Below are 23,249 nucleotides of genomic sequence, written 5' to 3' on the forward strand. Positions count from 1 at the left end.
GCATCTGGAAACTGCTCTCTCTGCCTTCATTAACTGGGACTGCCATTCCATAAATAGGATTTCTTTACGAGATTCTAAGATTTTTGGCAAATTAGTTGCCTGTCCCTCATCAGTGTCCTGCCAATCAAGAAAATTTTTCAAAGTCTCATCAGCCTGCTCCAAGTCAGTTATAGCATCGATTGATTTATCTATTATTGATGTTGTTATGTCACACAGGGGTTCCACTTGAGCAATTTTCTGACATAATAATCTTATTTGTGTTACCAATGCCTTATTAATTTGTAGTGCTTCTGCTCTGAACTCGGCGGGCTGCGGAAGATTCTTGAACTTCTCTATTTGTCCTGATAATTGAGCAATTTGCTCATCCTTTGTCTTTATCATCTATTCATTCATTGCTTTCAATTTTGCTAATGCTTCCGACAATTCTTTCTGCTTTTGAATTGCGCTTGAATCGATCCTTTGTTTTTCTTCATGCAACTACTTATTCAACTGATTATTTATCTGTTGCTGTGTAGACAATTGCTGTTCAAATTGTTCTGCTTTCTGTTGTGCCTCCGATAGCTGTGCTTGTAGGGAAGCGATTTCCTGGTCATTTTCTTTTAACAGATTACTCACTTCTGATGCCTTGTTCATGGTGGCCGTTGAATAGGCTCCGGCATATTGGGACAATTTTGTTAGGTCATCAGAGGGTTAATCAATCCTTCTCCTTTTCCGCTGTCGTTTTACTACGACCCTGTGCTTTGGGCTGTAAAAGACATCCAAAGGAGGTATATCCTCCACTTGCAAAATTATTTGATCCGAAGGATCTTTAGGAATTATTTCTATGTCTGTAGTAGGGGGTAGGCTGCGAGTTCCACTTGCAACCTCTTTTGATGTTGTATCATGTGTATCAGCCACTTTGGATGTATCGGCCTCTTTTGAGCTTTCCAGATTGCTTATCATTGAATCGAATTGTTGTCATTCCTGGAGAAATTTTGGGTCAATCTGGGCATCAACATTCACATCTGTGCTGCTCTGCTTCTGTTTTTTCCTCTGTGCTTCTTCATATATCCTCTCCTGTTCTCTCCTGTGCACTTCCTCCTGCTCTTTCCTCTGGAGTTCCTCCTGCTCTTTTGTTTGGACTTCTCCGGCAATTTCTGATGTAGCAGGAGGTTCAATGGTAAGCTTATGTTTAGGCTCGCTTGATTCTGTCATCGGGGCTGTTGCTAACAAATCTAGAGGTAGAGTTTGCAACCTCTGCTCTCTAAGTCTGTTAAATTCGACTAATCCGTCGTCATGATATCTCATTCTAGCTAGCGATTGAACCTGGAACAATGACTTAGCGGAGGAGAATAGGTCATCAAACTCATTCTCTTTATGTTCAAATTTAGTGAGTTTTGCCTGTTCAAGTGCATTGTAGGCAAATTTGTTTGGATCAAATCTTTGTACCAGTACCATCCATGTTGGGTGAACGAAGTAAGGTGTTTGAACAGGTAACATGTGGCCTCTATCGTTGTCTGGTGGTAACGATGGGGGCACTTCTCTTTCGCGAGCCTGTTAGGAAGAGTGGCGAGATTCAGTGTATTTATCTTTTTTACTTCTTTCTCTGCATGTTTGTAGTCATTCAGAGCATAAACGCCACACCTTAGAGGAAAAGGAGGCCATACCTGCTTCTTTTTATTCCTTAGAGTCTGTGTAACTCCTTCGGATGTAAGTTGATATGCTATTTCTCGAGCCAATAAGTTGTCGGGTATATACAAGGGGAGAGCATGAGGCCTGGCATGACTGTCGAAAATTCTCACATATGTAAATTTTTCTTCTCCAAACCATCGTCCGATGGCTGTCAAGTCAATCTCTACTTGCAGGGAAATTTTAGGAGCAGGTTTGTCAAAACTTGCCTAGTAAATGGGCAACATGAAACCATGGCAAATTTGATATAGATGGTGTTTGTAGTGGGCTTTCCACAACTTCTAATGGTAGACATGAATGGGCATGGGGTCTTGTGGAGTCCATATCCACCCTAGCACAGGAAATTCAGAGTTAAAACAGAGAGCATCTAAGATATAAGCACTAAAGTAAAATGGAGGAATGAGCCTTTTAGTAACGCGGGATTTGTTTCTGAATTCAAGAACAACTGTTGCTAACTTATCAGATAATATATTCCCCCAATCCATTATTTCACTATTGCATGCTGCTTCCATTAAGGGTACCATCTCTATAGTGAAATTTGAGGAATCATGCAACCCCCAAATCCTACACATCATTACTCTGGCATAACAATAAGGAGAACATAAAGAATCGACAAAGTACTTACCCGAAGACTCATGCTTTTGTTTCGCTGGGTTTTGTCTCCAATCTCGTATAGGTTCTGATTCAATGTCATTTTCATCTCTGAATTTCTCCAGAAAAGCTTTGTTGTACTTCTTCTCCGATACGGGTAAATGGTACATTTGTCTCAAATCATCAGGTTGAAACGAGCCGAACACTCTTCCATTGGTAGTGCAAAATGTTTTGTTAGTAATTGGGATTTCCTCAATTTCCCATCTTACCACATCTATATATGGAACAATTTGTTGCCGAGCTGCTATCCGGTGTAGATAAGAATCAGCCAAATCCTTTAGGGTAGCATCGGACTTCCGGGTTGAGCCTGCTGTAGCTTGTGCTATTGTTACCTGAGGTTCTTCAGCCTCAACCAGATTATAAATGCTCAGCCAAGTAGTTTTTCCGAGACCAAGACATGTGGTGTCCGAGATCAATCCCTTTTTACTAGGTCCCAGATCAGTAGTGTGTTGTCTTGTTACTGCGGAAGCTAAAGCTGTTCCAGATTTCTTAGACTTCTTCCCCATTTGGCCCGAATTTGCTGCTTCGGAGGAGCTCTGCACAGGAGATAAAATGAACGTAATGCGAAGAATAGGTGGCGCAAACCAAATATGAATGAGTTATATTAATCAATGCATAATGGAGGATTAACATAAGGTGGTTGCGAATACAATCTCTGAAGAGATTTTGGCCTTACTGTTCCATTAAATGGCCGTTTAAACCTGTCAATCATTTAAATGCTCATCATATCATTTATTCGTCGAATAACTGATTTAAGCGTGGCTTTGATGTTTTGGCAGTTGGGCATAAGTGGATTACTATCGGGAAGAGAAAGGCCTTTAATATTAATTAACCATAATATATCCCGGCCTTATCAATCCTTTTTGAAAGTTGTGCCTTTGATTTATCGCAGTCGGCGATCGGAGGAATGCTTAAGTTGTTATATTGGTGTCCTTTCGGAATCCCCGATCGCCGATAGCGATATCGCCAATTTGCATCGGGCGTTTTTAAAAGAAGGCTTCTAGATATATGCATGTTACATTGCCCGATCGCCAATAGCGATATTGCATCGGAGCAAAGAGAGGGGCATTTTGTTATGATCGCTTGCCTTCCCGATATCCGATAGTTATTCGTACATTGTCGCATCGGGGAAAACCAATGGGTCTTTGCCATGCGTCCTTTGTCATTGTGATATGCGATCTTGCGATCACTTTATCGCAATAATAAAGGGTTATTCATTTTTTATTATAAGACCGATTATGTGTTCTCTCAAAAGGGTTTATAATGTTTTATTTCTTTTTGGACCTTTTGAGAAATGATAAATTGATACCAATTTAATCTTAAAAAGGACCCATTTCATATTATAGTTTTGAAAATGAAAATAAAAATTTTATGAAATGGGTGGTTGTTGTACAGCACAAAAGGTCCCCTCAATCCCTCTAAGGATAGAAGGAAGGGGAAGTAACCCCCTATAAGAGACAACCTCTAGAAGAATTGGAAGAAATCATCACCGAGATCACCATTTCACAGAGAGCCTTGAGAAAGAAAAACGAGACCCTGAAGGAGAACAACATGCGTATACAAAAAGAACATGAGGAGTGGGTTCAAAAAGTGGCCCGAATTATTAAAAAGAAGCAGGCTAGGATCGACCATCTGAGAAAGAATAATGAATTATAAAAGGGTTAAATTCTTGCAGAATCCAATGGTAACCAGTTGGACTAGTTGGCAGAGGTAGCAGATTAGTTGGTTGCAGTAGTTGTAGCTTAGGATAAGGAATTATTTCCTTTTCCTTTTTCTTTTTGGGGAAGATGCAACATTTTTGCTTGCATAAGGGGCATGCAAGAAGCTAGGTGTGGGGGAGATGTTGGGGCTTGGTTTTGCCCAATTTTGACACCCTTTTCCATACTTTACCTCGCCCATTTTGAACTATCTTTAACCCCTATCATCCCTATTTCGGTTATAATACTTAGGTTTTTTCCAAAAGGGTGTTGTAGGCTAAAGATATGCAAATTAACATAAAAAAGTGTCTTTTACCTTAACTTTAAGTATTCCTTACAGCTATATGTTCTTTATTTTAATTACCATGCCAACTAATCTAGAGTTCTTGTGCATATTTATTTTGATTCAAAAATAGGCCCGCATTTCCTGCAAACAGTTGTGTGATCCTATTTCCTGCAAACACTCCAGAATTCCTGCAGTCGCGGATTTCCTATAACTGCTCAGATTTCCTATAGAAACATCAAGGGTTAGCTATGTTCCATGAATATCTATGTCAAATGGGAACATGGGTTTTGTGTGGAATATATCACATATGGATGTTGTCCTATTGGCCGTTTCAGATTTTCAAACGATACTGCCCAAATTCATAAACCTTCTCTCGTTGGTAATTTGGAGAAAAGCTACAGCCATGTAATGAATTTTGTCTAATCCATGCTTTCAGTCATGGATTAGATCCAGTATGGCTAAATTCGATATTTTGTAACAGAACTGTTAGCTGATGGCTTAGATTAGTAGTCTTCCTTACTTCAATCCATATATGGGCTTTTGTAAATGTATAAAATCGGTTCTAGTTTTCATGATAGGGGGTTGTTGGGTTGGTTTCAGATAATATTGTATATCAGATTGTACTCGACTATATCTTTTTCAGATTAATACAATATGTTCTACCTACCTTAGTGAACAAACTATTCTAATTTGAAGGGGTTGTGAGTAAGGAAGGGCCCCCTTTGCTCACAACTCCCGTAGTTGAGTTTATGCATTTTATTTCTGTTATGTACTAATAATTTTTCTTTTACAAATAATGCACTCTTTATGATATTGTTTTAGGGAAAACTAGTGTCAATTCGAACTGCTAGTCCCACTAAGATTGGTAGCTATCTTAGAAACAAACAATCAAAGCAATTTGAGATTTCCTTAAAGTGTAATAGATAAGAGGAAGAAAAGAGGACCAACCTGGATCTTCCGCTTTGATCCTAGCTTCATTTCTCTTTCCCTTGATAGAATTTGCCACTCCTCTCCTACTTGTCCTGCTTAAAAGGGTACCTGTAGATTCAAAGTAACAGCAAACCATCAAATCATCTCTATCTAAAACATTATAAACAATTCAGAATCAGAAACACTTTGACCATACAATTGCATTCATAAACAATAAGATTCACAAATACACGATTATATGGAGGAAAACTCAAAGAAATTTATTAATAGTAGAAGAGAGGATTACAACCCAGCTGTCTGATCCAGCATCATCCTCCTAGCATAGAAGCCCTCTTCACCTCATGAAAATCAAGACCACCCAACAATACAATGTCTCTTCTCACAGATAAACCAATAGCACTTCCTTACAAATTACAAAATTCCAGCCTCTAGATCTCTCAGATGAGGGATCCATTTATAGATGTCTTGCAAGGGTGTGAGTCAGCTCTGGGTTTTTGATTAGTGTCATTCCATTGATATTTCTTGTTTCCACTTGGAAATTTCATCGATCGCTTACTCATCCCTGGCGAATTCAGAGAGGCAAGTGTCATAGGATAAGTTTCTGGAAGATTCCATGATCATCCACTTAGCAAACTGTCTCTGCCATTTATCTATTCTTGCTCATTGCACCCCACAGAAGGCAATTTCAATATGCATCACACTTGGCTAGTGTGGTAGCTAGTATGCATTGCACCTTGACCATGGAGCAGTCAGTATGGTCCAGTTTTGGCTAGTTCTGAGTAATTTTTCAGGTGGAACTTCTAGGAAATGATGTATTCAGTTGACCATGATCCTTTAGGGTATGAAACAACACTTTTAGGGACTAAAGAGGCCTTAGTTTATGGACATATGAGTTTGGGGTTGTAGTGCCCAAATATGTCTATAACAGCTGCCCCCTAAAGCATGAGGTTGTAAATCTTCTAATGTTGGGTGAAATGCTTTATCATGAGGATCTGAGGTATTCGAACTAGAAGGTGACCTATATAAGATACAATAAAATACATCATCATCATATTATTTTCATGATCTAGCTAAGGCGAGCATTCCCATGCTCAGTTTTATAAATTCATTTTCATGTACATGAGACAGACAATTGTCTGTTGTTGCAGACTAGTGATTCTTCGCATGAAGAGTCATCTTCCATGGCTTAGATGACTATCTATGCAACTTATGTGTACATTTGATGTCCTTATGTTCCTGAATATATCGCAGATCGGATGGATGACACTAGATCTGGGATCTTCAAACTCGTTCAATCTTCGCCTGATTGTACAAGTCGATCCATGTGAAAGAGATGTTCTAAAGTCGAACATGGAAGGACATCGACTGATTACCAACCAATAATGTAAGTTGTTAACAGATGTGAGAGGAATCAATGATAATGATAATGACCCTCAAGGTACTACAATACAATTCACGTGGTGTGAATATATGAGCCGATGTCGAACACCATGCAAAATCTTTCAGTCGGAGGTCATTGATGTAAACCTGTCGCCGGAAGTGAGAAACTTGCCATTGAGGCATGCAAGCTTCAAAGTACTAGAAGGCTAAGTCAACTTCTTGGATAATGACCTGATGTTGACAAGAAGTGACCTGTCGTAGGAGGGTCTTGATGTATCCCACATATATGACGCGAAACGAAGAAAATGATTTTTTCTGGAGGTGAAAACGATCTGAAGATATAAGGTTCAGGAATGGCAGTCATGAAAAATGAAGGGTGGAGGTATTGTAGTGGATGAGGCATTTGTTGGATGGTGAATTCTCTGAATGACTTCTCTTGAACATGTCGGTGACACTGATATGGACTAGTAACGTTAACCCCATGGATGGTACGGAGGACCAATGGTGATATGGTGAACAGAAAAACCCAGCCCAACTCAATCACGGTGATGGAGTGAAAGTGTCATGTTCAAGAGCGACCTGCTACCAATAAAATTCTTCAAGTTTTCTTCCCTTTTTCCCCAATCATTGTTGACCAATACCTCTTTATTTTTGTCAAGCTTGAGGAGGATAGCATATGCTTGGTCTATAATTTTCCCTTCGAGCAAACCTATCGCTATGTTTTAGCTAGCCTAGCGATAGTGAAACATGTTCTTGTCTGGATGGACAAGTTTGTCGCTATTGTTTTAACAAGTTTGATGACAAAGATAACTCGGTCCTTTTCTTATTTAGAGAGTTTGAAAAGGGATGAAAATAAAACTCCAATAGTTCTTTTTCATGGCATAATCCCTTAAGTCTGAAAAAGTATAAAATAATATGAAAGGGATGACTTTTCGATCACTTTAACGAGCCAAAAAAGACAAGCGCTCAATATTTCTGTTTGATAATCCCTCAGGTCCAAAAAGATTAAAATATATGGGAGGGATGGCGTTCCCCTTACTTTAACGAGCTGGAAAGGCTAATGGCCCGACAATATTTTATATTTAATGAGCCTAAAAATAGTTTAAAAGGGACTCATTTTTTAGGAACGAGTGGTATTTTTGAGTAGCAACTAGTTCCAGGTAAGTTTGGAACTTCTCAAAACATGGCAGTGTGAAGAGGGTGGCAATCAGAATCACTTGTCGCAGCTGTTCCTCAAAAGGGTAAACAATAAAGTGGAAGTTTATGGTCGGCCAAATGAATGGAGATGATGGTAGGAACACAACCAAGGTTCAAAAGGGTGATAGCAAGGCGGTCACAAAGGCTATTTACCAAGGTGGTTTCATTTTTTAATGAGATTGAACTATGAGAAACTATGCTCAGTGGCAGGTTTATTTTTTAACGAGATTGAACCTTACGGGAACATTGCTCTTTCCAATCTTTTGAAGATGTCTCTTGGTAGATTTATTTTTTTAATGAGCTTGAACACTACTATAACATGTGCTCATTGCCTTTTTATGCAGGTTAGAAACGACCAAGCTACGAGGTTAAAGGGTTGAGAACCTACAAACGAAAAAAAAATCAGAGGTCTTTTTTCACTTACATATAAAGATTTTCATGCCCCCAGGTGTTTCAGAAAAGGAGAGTTTCCAGGTTACCAAATGGAAGTCCCTGTGGTTAGGCAGGATTGCTTTTGTCGGTAGACAAAAAACTCTTCCTTGGCTTTGTCCATTGAAATAGACGAAGGTGAATGGTGTGAGCTTCCAATCACATAACATACAAGGGAATACATGTTTCAGATCGATCACATATCCAACAAGGAAATGATTTTTAAATCCAATTGTATAACCTTTCAAAACAGTCTCTCTTTTACTCAGTTCGCCTACTGAAGCAAACCAGGGTGCATGCCCCCAAACTTCATTACATTCACCGAACTACTCATGGTAATTAGGTGGATGGAATGAAGGTTGAAGAGACATTGTTGACATGAAGAGACCATTTAGGGATGATGGTTGATTCATAGCTTTGTTTGAACCAGGAAATGAAAGCTAGTCAACAAGCTATACCAGTTGGCCCTCATGTGGAAAACACATCACTCGAAAGAATGTGGAAATAATAGGCTCCATGCTATATATATATATATATATATATATATATATATATATATATATATATATATTCACGTCCAAGGAATAGATTGTAATCTAGAGGCTCTTGAACTACCATCACGTTCAAATGTATGGTTTTCTTTCTCAAAGTTATCAGTAACTTTGGAAGGATCCCTAATGGTCGACGGGTTCCTTTGTTGAAGCCTGACAAATTTTGTTTTTCAGGCAAAATCAATGGCGAACCAAGCGCATTCCAAGCAGTTGAGAGAAGGATACTCACTTAAGCCCCTTCACCTATGATAGTGCCAGACACGATCATTTTGTAAACTTGTACTATGATTCAGAATGGTACACTAGATGGAAGGTGGGGTTTCGCTAGTTGATTCTAATCAAAGAAAACGACTAGACTACTCGGAGGAGGTACCAGATAGATGGCCGGATAAATCTCATGAACTAGGGGGATCTCTTCTTGTTGTAAAGGAATGGGTGGATTGCCCCCTAGTTCATTAGACTCTATTTCGACAAAAAGAATTTGAACAGTGTCGTTCTCATTCTCTTTGATGATAGTATCATTCGAAGGTGGTCCTTCTAAAGGTAAGACTAGGTTGACTACCATCTCGAACAGTTGACTTTGGTCCAAGATGGACTCAGAAGGTTCACTGTCAATGATAGGTGATTCGATCGACAATTGAGTTACATCAATTGGGTTTGCAACTAGCGAAGGACTTGGCAAGAGTTTCCTGTATCCAGCTGGAAGTCGTTGTGGTGAAGCAAGACGGTTATCCAAAATTCTTTTGGCTTCATCCAAAAAAGGACAACGGTGAAGAGTATGATTACCTTCACATAACCTACATGGAAATTTGACTTTTCCATTAACTTTGTTTTCTCTAGCTGAGGGTGTGTTGTCAACCTGAATGTTAGAGGTTGATGACACCAAATGGTGCAAACGGGGAGACCATTCTCTCAAGATCTGCAGAATGCAAGGGAAATCTCGATGGTAGTGGTCTCCCTTGCAAATTGGGCATGGATATTTTGGTTTGGAAAGTTTAGTGTGCATATTTTCAACGGATGATGCATGGTTGCTTCCTTGTTTAGCTGGCTTCTTCTTCTTCTCCTTCCCTTTCTTTTTCTTCTCATTTATTTGGTTTTTAATGTCACTAGTTTCACCAAGCGAAGAGGAAGAAGGGGAAGGAGAAACAAACGAAGTAGAAGGTGAAGGGGTAACTTCAATATCATCTAGTTCCTGATTAGATTGTTGAGGAATTAGATGTTTTGAACGATAGAGGTCGAGAAAATCCATATCGGTAGGCTAATTGTGATTCTTGGAAGGGACAATGTAGCCATATATGGAGAACGAATATCTCCCCAAGAGGAGAAAGGACTAGGATTCCCTCCAAGAGGGATTCCTTGATTGGTGGACTCCATTATCTCAACCTCAGATCAACAAAGGAACAGGGATGTTATTTTGATTTAAATAAATTTTAAATATGCTTTGACACAACTTGCTTTTTCAATTTTTAAGATTCGAGAAAATGCTAAAGGTGACTCTAGTCGCCTTCGATTTTTAATGAGCCTAAAGTGACAAGTGCTCAGATGGACCTTTTCTTTTAAGGATTTGAAAAGGAACGAAACTGATTACTCTGGAAATCTAGATAGAGGGATTACCAAACCAATCGCAAAACTGCAAAATACACCTTGGTGATAGATGATAGAGAAATTACCAAGGACTTATGTACGATAGCCAATCTTCCCGAATGTTTTGTTCAGTGCATTGCAATCGATAGGGCGGCAGACACAGCTTCTTAAGGATAAAGGATATCAGCTTATTGTGGTCTCCCAATATATATGCGATGGTACGCGGAGCACAAATCTGTACTGGCACTTGTCGTATCAAAGAGGAGGAAATCACCCAACTTTCAATGAGAAACGATAGTTACCAGGTTTTACAACGTCGAAACACGTCTCTAGCCTAAACATCTAGATGTGTTGCGTTAGGTTCCAAAGTGTTTTTATGTTCATTGAGATTTATTTTAGAGTTGATATTGCTTAGAAGTTTGTCTTTCAAGATTCACCAAGTGATGTAGATGTAAAATTCCTAAATATGCAATATAAATGATAAAAAGTCATTTATTTTCTTTTAGCAATGAAAATCCTAGCTACAAAGGAAAGAAGATTGTGATTTTTTCCTTTGAGCAAAGAGCATAGAGCACACACTAAATGCACTTTCCTAAATCATATCCTGCATGAAGTCAAAATGAAAATTCACATGCATGTATTTGTTTTCTGTTTCCTTAATGTGTGAATGCCAAAAAGGAAAGCTAACTACAGATCTGAACTATTTTCCTTTAAAGCGACATTCTTAACAATTTCCTTTCAAAACGAAAGGAAGACTAAGACGACACTTTTCGATTTCGAATTGAAAACTTTTTTCAACACCTCAAATACTAATAACTCAAATAAAGTACAATGACAAAAGTACAATCAATTATCTAGAAGAGGAAGACTTTACGACACTTTTCTTTTGATTCAAAATGACAATTACGACACTTGCATCAAAAAAATGACAGTTAAATTAAGCTACTTTCGGCAAAGGAATATTGTAAATGATTCACAATTACACAAAAACATTTACAATTCCTAACTAATGGAGGCTTAAATATGTGAAGGAAGAAGGTTTCAGCAAGACGATACTGATCATGAACAGCAAAACTATTGAATAGAGCTGAAAACAAGGAGGAAAAAACCAACTTTTAGAGAGAAAAACAATATCGCTCAATCATTGCACCTGCAACACAGGGAAATAGGGATGCATCTTACCTACAACACATGGGAGGTGTGATGCATACAGGCTGCCTAGTTACAGACAGTGCGATGGACCAGGGAGTGAAACTAAGCTTGGTTTTTGCTCAAAATTTGCAACTAAGTTCAGTGATTTAGGCTGACTTATGAGGGACAGTAAAAACAAAGTATAGGGGTAAGATCTTGTGAGGTTATTGAGCTACCACAAGGGCACTTAGAGTGCTTTGTAAATCGGATGTTCAGTTCATAAACCAACCCAGAGATTGATTAAAGCAGCATTCATCTACTTTGCAATTGCATAGCAAAGGTGTTTCAAAAGCTAGCTGGCTAACTTCAGTCTCCGTCTGTAGTTTATAAAGCAAACAATAAACAAACAAAACAAACTATTCGATCCCCGGTGGAGTCGCCATTTTGTTTCAGGGAAAACTAGTGTCGATTCGAACTGCTAGTCCCACTAAGATGGGTAGCTGTCTTAGAAACAAATAATCAAAGCAATTGAAGATTTCCTTTAAGTGTAATAGATAAGAGGGAAGAAAAGAGGACCAACCTGGATCTTCCGCTTTGATCCTAGCTTCATTTCTCTTTCCCTTGATAGAATTTGCCACTCCTCTCCTACTTGTCCCACTTCAAAGGGTACCTGTAGATTCAAAGTAACAGCAAACCATCAAATCATCTCTATCTAAAACATCATAAACAATTGAGAATAAGAAACACATTGACCATACAATTGCATTCATAAACAATAAGATTCACAAAGACATGATTATATGGAGGAAAACTCAAAGAAATTTATTAATAGTAGAAGAGAGGATTACAACCCAGCTGTCTGATCCAGCATCATCCTCCCAACATATAAGCCCTCTTCATCTCATGAAAAGAAAGATCACCCAACAATGCAATGTCTCTTCTCACAGATAAACCAAGAACACCTCCTTACAAATTACAAAATTCCAGCCTCTAGATCTCTCAGATGAGGGATCCATTTATAGATGTCTTGCAAGGGTGTGAGTTAGCTCTGGGTTTTTTATTAGTGTTATTCCACTGATAGTTCTTAGTTCCACTTGGATATTTCATCGATGTCTTACTCATCCCTAGGCGAATTCAAGGAGGCAAGTGTCACAAGAGAAGTTTCTGGAAGATTCCATGATCATCCACTTAGAAAAATGTCTCTGCCATTTGTCTATTCTCACTCATCGCACGCCACAGAAGGCCATTTTAGTATGCATCACACTTGGCTAGTGTGGTAGCTAGTATGCATCACATCTTGACCATGGAGCAGTCAGTATGGTCCAGGTTTGGCCAGTTCTGAGTAGTTTTTCAGGTGGAACTTCTGGGAAATGATGTAATCAGTTGACCATGATCAGTTTCCTATTATTGTGTAGAATTCATTTAATGAATATTTTATTTCTAATGTTAAGTGAATTTTTGAGTTTGTTGTAAGTTGATTTTTGTATCTTTTCCTAATCATCATCAGCAATCTTAAGAGTTATAGAGGGATGTTTGATCCACTCTATAGCCTTTGTTGCTAAGTGATTGATACATGAAAGAGTCATTGGTTTTGTATGATCGACTAGTTAGATTAATCATCACTTATAGTGTTAAGCCTGCATATACTTTGTGCAGCATCACACTAGGTAACCTGCCCTGGGTTGATGATTTATGTAAATCAAATTATAAGGCTATAATTTGTCTCAACAATCAATTTTAAAGAAGTTTCCTCAAAATATCAAAAATATTTTTTTTTATCGCAGTAAGTTGAACAAGTAAACAAATATGAGAATCAATTTGAATATGGTATAAATAATGATCATTTATTGACTTTTAGGGGGAGGATATATCTTCCTAACTATTTGACTGCTAGACAATTATTTTTGGATGAGTTCAACAAAATCCCTTATGCTGCCCATCCCAAATATCAAAAATTATTTTCTGCAATAAGAAAAAAAAAAAAATTGGCCTGGAATGAGAAGAGATATTGCAGATTATTTGGCTAAATGTCTAGAGTTTCAACAATATAAGGTTAAGCACCAACACCCAGCAAAACTGCTCCATCCATTACCCATTCTTGAGTGGAATTAGGATGTCATTTCATTATACTTCATTACAAGTTTACCTAGATCGAAAAGGAAAAATGACTCAATTATGGTGGTAGTGGATAAATTGATAAAAATAGCCCATTTTATCCTAGTACAATCTATGTATAAGACTATTCAAATCACTAGTATTTTTATGAAAGAAATATATTAGTTGCATGGCATGCCTAAGGTGGTCATTTTTTATAGGGATGTAAAGTTTATTTCAATGTTTTGGAAATATACTTTTTGTTGGATTAGATACCCAATTTCATTTAGTACTTCCTATCATCCACAAATAGATGGGCAGATCGAATGATTGATCTAGGTGCTTGAGGACATGCTAAGAATGTATGTTATCCAACAACCAACCAAGTGGGAAGAATACCTTCACCTAGTTGAATTTGCATATAGCAAAATTTATCATGGCTCATTCATAATCAGTCGTTCTGAAGTGTTAAATGGAAGGAGATGCAATACACCCACTAATTGGAGCAATCCTGAAAAGAAGTTAACAATAGGACCTGATATGTTAACAAAAATAGAACAGACTATAAGAAAGGTTTGAGAAAACTTAAAGGCTTTCCAAGATAGAAAAAGGATTATGCAGACAAAAAAGGACTTATAGAGAATTTTCTATGTACGATTCAAACCCAAGAAAAGTACCTTGAGGTGGGGTGGTTGTGAAAAACTAACTACCTGTTATTGTGGTCCTTTACAAATTTTGGAAAGAATTAGAGTAGTAGAATACCATATTGCACTAACTAATCACATATGAGTGCATATTGTGTTTCATGTTTCATTGTTAAATAAGTATGTATATAACCCTAGACATAGTTGCATATGCACATGTCTTCCTTATATGCACAACTTTTGTATATGCGGATATATAAAAGTTGCACATGTCATCTGTATATGCGCATATCATCTGTATATGTGCATATCTTCCATATATGTGCATACATGAAAGTTTTCCATATACGATAGATGTGCATATATAGTAGGTGTTTAGATGTTTTTTAGGAATTTCATAACAGAGGTGAAGGAATTGATTATAAAAATCCTCAACTAATTCATCAGGCTTTATTCCTAAAATATTGATTTTTCCACAAACATCTCGGTAGTTATACTTATCGAAATATTTATCAAGATTCTTGGCAAGTTGGTCGAGTGAATGGATAGAAGAAATGGGTAATGTATGTCACCATCGATTAACATGACCATCGAATGTGAGGGTGAGTAATCTATCCATGACATATTTGGAAAGTATTATGTTAGAAAGACAAAGATAGACAACTTGAAATGAATGTTCACGAAAAGTTGATTTACCCTCACCACCTAACTTAAATTAGGATAGGTTATGAATAACTTTCGCAGGGATGGTACAATTAATCTCTTTGGAAAAACATCCTAGGATTATTATTTAGAGAAGATCCATTTTAAATAAGAGATTCAAACTAGACTCAACGGGAACAACCTGTCATCTAGCCCTCCTTCTAGCACCATTTTGTTAACGGTGCTGGAAATCCATCAACCAAGGGGATCTCCCCAGTATGGAGTCCCAATAAAAACCTCACACCATCTAGTGTAGGATTCCCATCTGGTATAAAGGCCCAGTAGCCAAATCCTTAAAGATTTACCTTGGCTCTAGCTGTCAGCACAGGAGAGTGATGCAGTGGTGTCTTCAAAAAGCAAGGGAGGTGTTTTTGGTGAATGTGGAGTGAAATTATGTCGAGTTTCTTCTACTGCAAAGGGGGAGAGAAAATTTATCCTCTAAGTGAAAGGTAATAGTAACACCCAAGAAGAGACACACATGAACCAAAAATATTTGTCTAACGTCCAGTGGAATAGTCCACAATAGATGTGACGATCATTACAACCAACAAGCAAGGAATGATCTATCTAATATCCCATGGAATAGTCCACAAGGATGGGACAATGTTAACAACCATTACAACACATTCTCAATAAGATAAGCACTAAAATAACCAAAATAGTTCAACTATATTAGTACATGTGAAAGAAAACATGAAATACAAATGTCCACAAAATAGTCTTACAAACATTCATTGTCCATGCATGAAGAACATGTTGGCCTTAAAAGGCTTATGTTATTAAGAAAAATTTCCAAGACACATGTTTACATTTTACATCACTAGCCCGAGTAGTGGGACATTGGAACCACTCCTTGCTCCTCAAAGAACTATTTGATCTCTCTAATGCCTTGTTGGAGGAGCCAAGGTGAAAAAGTCCTTTCCTCATACAATGAGGGGGTATATATAACCAAGGGGTGATGCTTCCCTTTGTGACTATTTGAAAACCCTCATGACTGTTCAAATTCCTATGAATTTTCAACTTACATGACTCTCCATATTCATGTGTGTCCTTTCAACTTCCACTTTACAATACAATTGAATATAATATACATTGTCCACAATGATGATGTGGTATATGAAATCTCATGATAAGACATGACATGGCATTGCTGATGTAAATTTCTTGGATGTTGTGGTAGTGTCGGGTTGTTTTTGTTTTTGTTAATGATGTATACTTGATAATAGTCTTGTCTTCCACCTCCTCATGGCTTGGTGACAGGAATCTTCAGTGATATAAAGTCTTGGGTTGTGGTCGCGAGTTGATGTCCCTTTGCTTTTCTTTGATAGGTCAACTTGCATGCTCAGCTACAAGAATTTCCTTTGCATGTCTTCCTCCTTCATCTCCTTCTTCATCATCCCACCATGTTCTTGTATCTACAACCTGCGCATGACAAGATGACATTAGCCTGAAAACCTAGTAGCCAAAGATGGTGCATTCATCTTCAAAGATTGAGCCAGAATTGAGTTTTAAGTTAGAGAGAGGCTAGGTGATTGCGCATTGTGCAGTCCCAATAGTCAGGGTTGAGGCTTAAGGATTGGAACTACACAATGCACAGTTCAGGTTGGGATGAGGGACAGTCTCTGTGTATTTTTGAGAGACAGTGATTCTAGTTGAAGGAGGGACCACTGTAGAAGATTTATGAGCAATTTTGAAGAGGAAGACTGACCGACTTCTGCCTAGTTCAAGGATAGAGTGGGTCAAAATGAGGGGAGGACCACTAAAGGTATATTCTGCATAGTTTTGGAATGGAAGGCTGACTAATTAGTGATGAATGCCAATATTGCAACAAGGATGTTGCAACTCCTAGGCTACCAGCTTTACTTATCAACGTGGGGTTCGTACAAACTTGGAGGTGACAGTGTTGTATGCACAAGTAAAAGTGATGGTTTTGCCTATTGTCATTATTTAGATGGCAAGAGACCACTAGGGTTCCAAGCCAAACTTCTATAGAGTTAGAAGAAGCTTGATTCTTTGATGGAAGAAAAGTAAATCTACTCTAAGAGAGTTACTCTACTGCAGTAATGGAGAAGGCTAACATGTAATGCTAAACCACACCATACCCTAACTAACCATTTAAGAAGCTATGCTAAGAAGAAATGCTAAATCAATAAAAAAAAAAAAAAAAATGCTACTATCTAAGTTGCATAAGTAAGAAGCATCAAACAATACTAATTTGCAAGTAAAGAAAGTAAACTAAATCTATTTTCACTTTTTTAGTCTTTTTATGCAAAATCAAGTATGAAAACTAATTGTTCTTGTGGATGTGACAGGTGGATTAAGGGTGTTTTAGGATGGTTAGAAGGTTTATGAATTGGTTGGATGGTGTGGGGGGTCCCTAGGAGGATCTTTTTGATTTCCTAGAGGTTTTCCATTAGTTCAGCCTCAAAACAGGTCGTTTCAAGAAAACCTACAGGATGATCCTATAGGAATTACAGGAAACCTACAAGATACAGTCGGGAGTTAAATGTGAGGTTTTGGAGGTGATGGGAGGCTTAGGAAAGGTGTGTGATGGGTGGAATGGAGTGTTAGAAGGTCAAAGATTACTCAGGAGTCAATATCCAAGATGATAGATGGCTAGATTCGCTCAATGTGTTTGGGAGAATTTCAACGAAAATTATGAAAAACTAGTGAGGGTGATGGTGAAAACAAGGGATGGCTAAGATGGTTGAAGTGGAAGGTGCCTGCTGGCTATGAAGTCTTAGTCTCCTCCTGAAGCACCTACTCTACATAAAACATGTGTGTCTTTAAAAAATCTATTCAACAAGATACATTTTCATAAACTAGAAAAGCAGAATTAATGAATCAACTCCCTATATTATTCATGAAGAAAGTTGTTGAAGGGAATAAAAGCATGAGTGATATCTAATGCAGAAATGGATATGGAAAATATGACAATGAAATCTACCTTGCAACATTAACCAAATACTAAATTAAAGATAGCAAACTCCAAAGCCCATAAAAGAACTAGAAATCTGTGTTTTTGGGGTTGCTTAAGGGTCCCTTCCTCAAGTCATGGTCCCAAAGGGAGGAAGTGAGGCTGAGACACCTACTAACAACCTTGTGGTGATCCTTTTTCTCCTTGCTAACCTGCTACTTGAAATAAGGAACAAATGGAAGCAAACTATCGCACAACCAATCTAATCTACACTACTTGTAATGGAAATGTATCTAATAAGAAAATTAACAATTAAGCTATGAATCTACACTAAACATACATGTACAATCAAGAGGATCCTTGGCTGCTAGGTTTGGGCCCTAACCTAAGAGCTTCAACCCTCTGAGTTAACTCAGTGCTAGCTCAAAACAAAACTCATTCTTATTACCAAAACAACAAATTACATCAAAAGAACTGTCACAAGTCTTTGTTGGGTCCCTATAATACTAGTGATTACGCCATTACTATTATAGTTATACCCCTTATTAATATTGTTGTGCCCCTATTCCCCCATATTTTTATTATTGTGCCCCATAGAATCCCTCTATTGTTATTTTTGTGGCTTTATATTATTATTGTTAGGTCGGCTGGATTATATTGTGACTCCTTAGACTCCTATATATAGAAAGGAGGTTTTGTCATTTGAATCATCCAAGAATTGTTCATTTATGTAATGAAAAGGAGGTTGCCCCCTCGAAGAGGTTGAATTCTAAGGCATTGATCTATCTTTTCTATCTTTTCTTTAGCTGGTTTCATAACATTTAGTATCAGAGCTCTGGAAGCTAGGGTTTCGCTGCGCCAAACAGGTCATCGTGGAATTTTCGCTATAACTTTTGTTGTGTGACGTTTTAGAAGTCACAAAAAAAACCCATATGAGAAGAAATCGCGTTGAACCTTGGCTCCAAATTTCAGAGCTTTTTGCGTGATATTTGCGGAGATATGATCTGAGGAAGTTGGTCTTTTGCAGACTCCTGAATTACATCCAAAATAGGTGACCTGGGGAAAATCATCATAACTTTCTCTCTGGGGATCAGATTGAAATTTTGTAAAACGGTACAGAAAGAGGACGGACTGTAGTTTCTTGTATGCATTTCTTAGACCCAAAGGTCGAAATAGTGACTCGTGGAACGTCGTACAAGTTCGCTCTACTGAACTAGTCTATAATCAAGTCACTGTGGGAGATTTCGCATAACTCTTCCTTGGAGAATCAAATTTGGGTCAGACTTATGGCATTGGAAAGAGGCCACAGAGGGATACTACAGGTCACAAATTCCAAACTAGATGATCTAAAGGTACATAGATACATCAGAGGCAATATCGAGCTCCTACAAAGTGAAAAAAGGTGTGTAGATTTTCTTAAATTTTTGCTTAAGCTTGGTTTGAAAATTTATTTTGAAGGAATTCAAAGGGAATTATAGTAGAGCATTATTATCGGTAATTGATGCCCCGAGGAAAGAAAATGCAAACACCTAGCAAGGAACCTGAAATCTCTAGCATGACTCATGAATAAGAGGAAGAAATGCAACATGATATATCAAAATTACAAGACCAAGTGCAACAACTGTCCCTTACACAAAAAGCAACAGAATCTAAGATGGATGGTTTAAAGAAAGGTGTAGAAGCTAAGATGGACTGTTTCAAGAAAGGCGTAGAAGCTAATATGATTGACGTGGAAGCTAAGATGGATGATTTGAAGATAGATTTGAAGACAGACATGGACGAATTGAAGATAAATGTGAATAAGTTGCTACAAGAAATGGGCACTAAGGGTGAAAGGGTACTAAAGGAAACTCATGATGAGAATAAAAAAAATGTTAATCATGATTCCATAGATGCTAATGTTGGATTGAAGACTCACCATATTCCAAAAATCGATATGAGGAAGTTTGATGGCAAGGATCCTGCCACATGGATATTACAGATGGAGCAATTCTTTGATCTCAATAATGTGCAAAACACACAAAAGGTGCGTATGGCAACTTTATATTTGGAACCAAATCAGTTTGTATGGTATCAATGGCTTTTCTCTCGTAAAAAATTTATCACTTGGGCAATTTTTATGGAAGAATTGGTAGCAAATTATGAGGATACAGAAAGCAACACTTTTTTTAGCCAATTGATAAGTCTCAAACAAAAGGGTTAAATAATGGAGCACATTGAGGAGTTCCAAAAATTGAACATAAGGGTAAAAGATATTCCTGAGGAGCATAGGATTGATGTGTTCATAGGGTCTTTAAAGGATAATATCCAACATGATGTTCGCCTTTGGGAACCTGATTCATTAGAGAAGGCATTCAGGTTAGCAAGAAAAATCGAAAGCAAAATTATGGCAACCAGGAAGGATACCACTCACAACTATAAAGATGGAAGTGTTGTTTCCCCTAGTCTTCCACAACCTATAAGGTTTACACCACAACAATTGGAAGACAAAAGAGCAAAAGGGCTTTGTTACAGTTGTGATAGCAAATACACTAAAGGTCATAAGTGTGATGAGAAGAAATTATTCTACATAGATTGTGAAGAGGAAGAAGAAAAGGAGCAAGAAAGGTCAAAAGAAGAGGATATACTCCAGGAACAAAGCCTAGATGAAGAACAAATAAATCCAACCATATATTGTAATGCATTGGTGAGAATTACCACTCCTCAAACCATCGAGATAGAAGGACAAATCAAGAAGAAAAAGGTAATAGTTTTGATTGATTCAGTAAGAACCCACAATTTTATTCATTGTAAGGTAGCAAAAGAATTAAATTGCTTCTTATATCCAGCACTAGAGTGTCAAGTGATGATTGCAAATGGAGGAAAAATAAATTGCTCTGGAAAGTGCCATAATATCAAGCTATCCATGGGAGAATATGTATTGACTGGCCCAATGCTTTCTATTCCAATGGGAGGTGCTGATGTTGTACTAGGAGTCCAATGGCTACAATCCCTGGGTACAATAGCCTTTAATTTTCATGAAATTTTCTACGGAAGGAAAGGAATTTGAATTAAGGGGTATTGCAGGGAAACTATGAAAGATAATTAGCTCTAATAGTATGACAAAGCTTCTAAAAAAGGAGTTGTTATAGATCTGATATGAAAATATAAGACAATGAAAATAAACCCAAGAAATAACAAGATCTGAATATAGATAGAAATGATTCACTTTATTGATCAAACCCTTAAGGTAGGGCAACACCATATATTCACTCCTTAAGGAAGGAGAACACTCCACAAGCCATATGCATGTTCATACAATAATCCTTCACACCCCTTAATGTGGAGTCTCTAAACTCTTTATAGGCCTCATACATACAATACCATGGGTCATTACCATAGTTCCCTCAATACCATTTATCTAATACCATAGGCCCATTACATTATTACTAATTACTTGTGGTCCCTTACATGATATGGGTTAACCACATTATTTATTACTATGGCCCATCACATTATTACATTATTCCCTTGGGCACCTCCCTTTGTACCCCATGTTATCCCCCCTAGGTATATAACATTCCACCCCCCTTAACATGTTTCGTCCCCGAAACATGAGAAGAACACAAATAATAAGATCTACTCAAAAGAGTAGTCCACTGGTACCATGCACGTGCATCTAGCCATCCAAGAGAAAGGTGAACCCTCGATCTCGCTGGTGCCTCGCTCGCTTGAGATGGAAGTTGATCGTGGTAGCTCTTCTGTGTTGATGTGTAATAGGTGGATCTTCGTTCCTCTCTATCTGTCATGCGGGGGTTGTTGTCCTTGTAACTAATTGGTTGCCATTTTGTTGGTTGTTTTCTTACGGGGTGATGTGGGTGATGATATGTTGAAGTTTCAACCCACGGTGTCTTTTTATTTAATTCACCCGGCTGTGGTGCTTGCTGTAGTGTTTTATCTTCCAATATCACTTCAACCACAGAGCCCTCATCTAATGTATCAACACCTGTATCATTTTCTACTTCAGCCTCTATTTGTGTTTGATTATCGATCATCAATGGCTCATCATCTGATATGTCAGTCCCTGGAACATCTCCTGTGTCTACCTTCACTGACTCTACTTGTTTATTGATGGAAATATCCTGTAATGTAATTTTCTTCTTTTTATACCAGAGCTTCAGGAATTTCTTCTGCACATTAATATTGATAGTACCCACGGATTCCATACAAGGATATCCTAAAACAACATCCATATTATCCATCTCTGAAGTATAAAAATCACCATGCAACACATACTTATCCATAGAAATCTTCAAATCCTTATACGCATGAACATCCTCATCATCCACTTGTGTGTTTTCAATGTGTTCTGCTGGAACATGCAATTTTTTTACCAAATTAACATTCATAAAATTGTGCTTGCAACTAGGATTTACAGATACAACGATTTTCTCCTTCTGAATCAATCCATGAACCTGCAATAAGGAGACACCCGTAGAAAATAACCCTTTACGTGTCTCATTCTCCTTTTTTCTAGTCCGAGACCATTTGTTTAAAAGGACACTTTCAAATTCTGCATCTAAAAGTTTGGACAATTGCTTGTCGTCAAGTGAGAAATACCATTTGTAAGCCTCATCTCTAAAATTAAGCCACACTGAATCCTTCCAATTTTTTGCCCATACTGACTAAGTTTGTTTTATGTATTCTTCAATAGTAGGGCCATCACCTTTTCTAGTAAAATTTTCCATGAAGAGGGTTTGAGAAAAATTCACTTACTTGGCGAAAATTTGAAATGGCCACAATTTCATCAATATTGCTCAGAATCCCTATTATGACCTATTTTTGGAAATGGAACAACCATTCTGCATCTACCCATGTGATAGAAATCCTGATATAGGCACTGGAATTTCAGATCTGCACTACAACTCTCCCGTCGTCACCAAAATTTCTGCAAAAAAGAGCTGATTTTAAATCAGCGAGATCTCCCTCATCCGAACTCCGATTCGACTAAATTTTTTTTGAAATTGTGTAATTTTTCCCAAAAAATTCATATCTATAATTAGATTTTGTAGATCTTGCACTGTGACATCCAGATCTGCGCCGCAAACCCGCTACCCTGAAAAATTGTCTGCAACACCACTGATTTTTAGATGAGCGATATCTCCTTCATCCGGACTCCGATTCGACCGATTTTTTTTTTTTTTTAATTGAGTATTTTTTCACAAAGAATTCAGATCTACAATTAGATTTTGTAGATCTTACACTAGGACGTCTAGATCTGTTCCGCAAACTTGCTGCCCCGAAAAATTGTCTGCAATCCCACTGATTTTTAAATCAGCGATATCTCCTTCATTCGGACTCCAATTCGACCGATTTTTTTTTTGAAATCGGGTATTTTTTCACATAGAA

General features: G+C 37.8%; 1 pseudogene; it reads left to right on the top strand.

Annotated features, from left to right (window-relative positions):
* Positions 1-23,249, top strand: part of LOC149162268 (calcium-transporting ATPase 1 pseudogene) — a 174,824-nt pseudogene that overhangs the window by 40,309 nt on the left and 111,266 nt on the right.

The sequence above is a fragment of the Pinus tabuliformis genome, chromosome 5_2, assembly GCF_031772625.1.
Source record: "Pinus tabuliformis cultivar Carrire ecotype Pingquan chromosome 5_2, CPIR1, whole genome shotgun sequence".
Lineage (NCBI taxonomy): Eukaryota > Viridiplantae > Streptophyta > Pinopsida > Pinales > Pinaceae > Pinus > Pinus tabuliformis.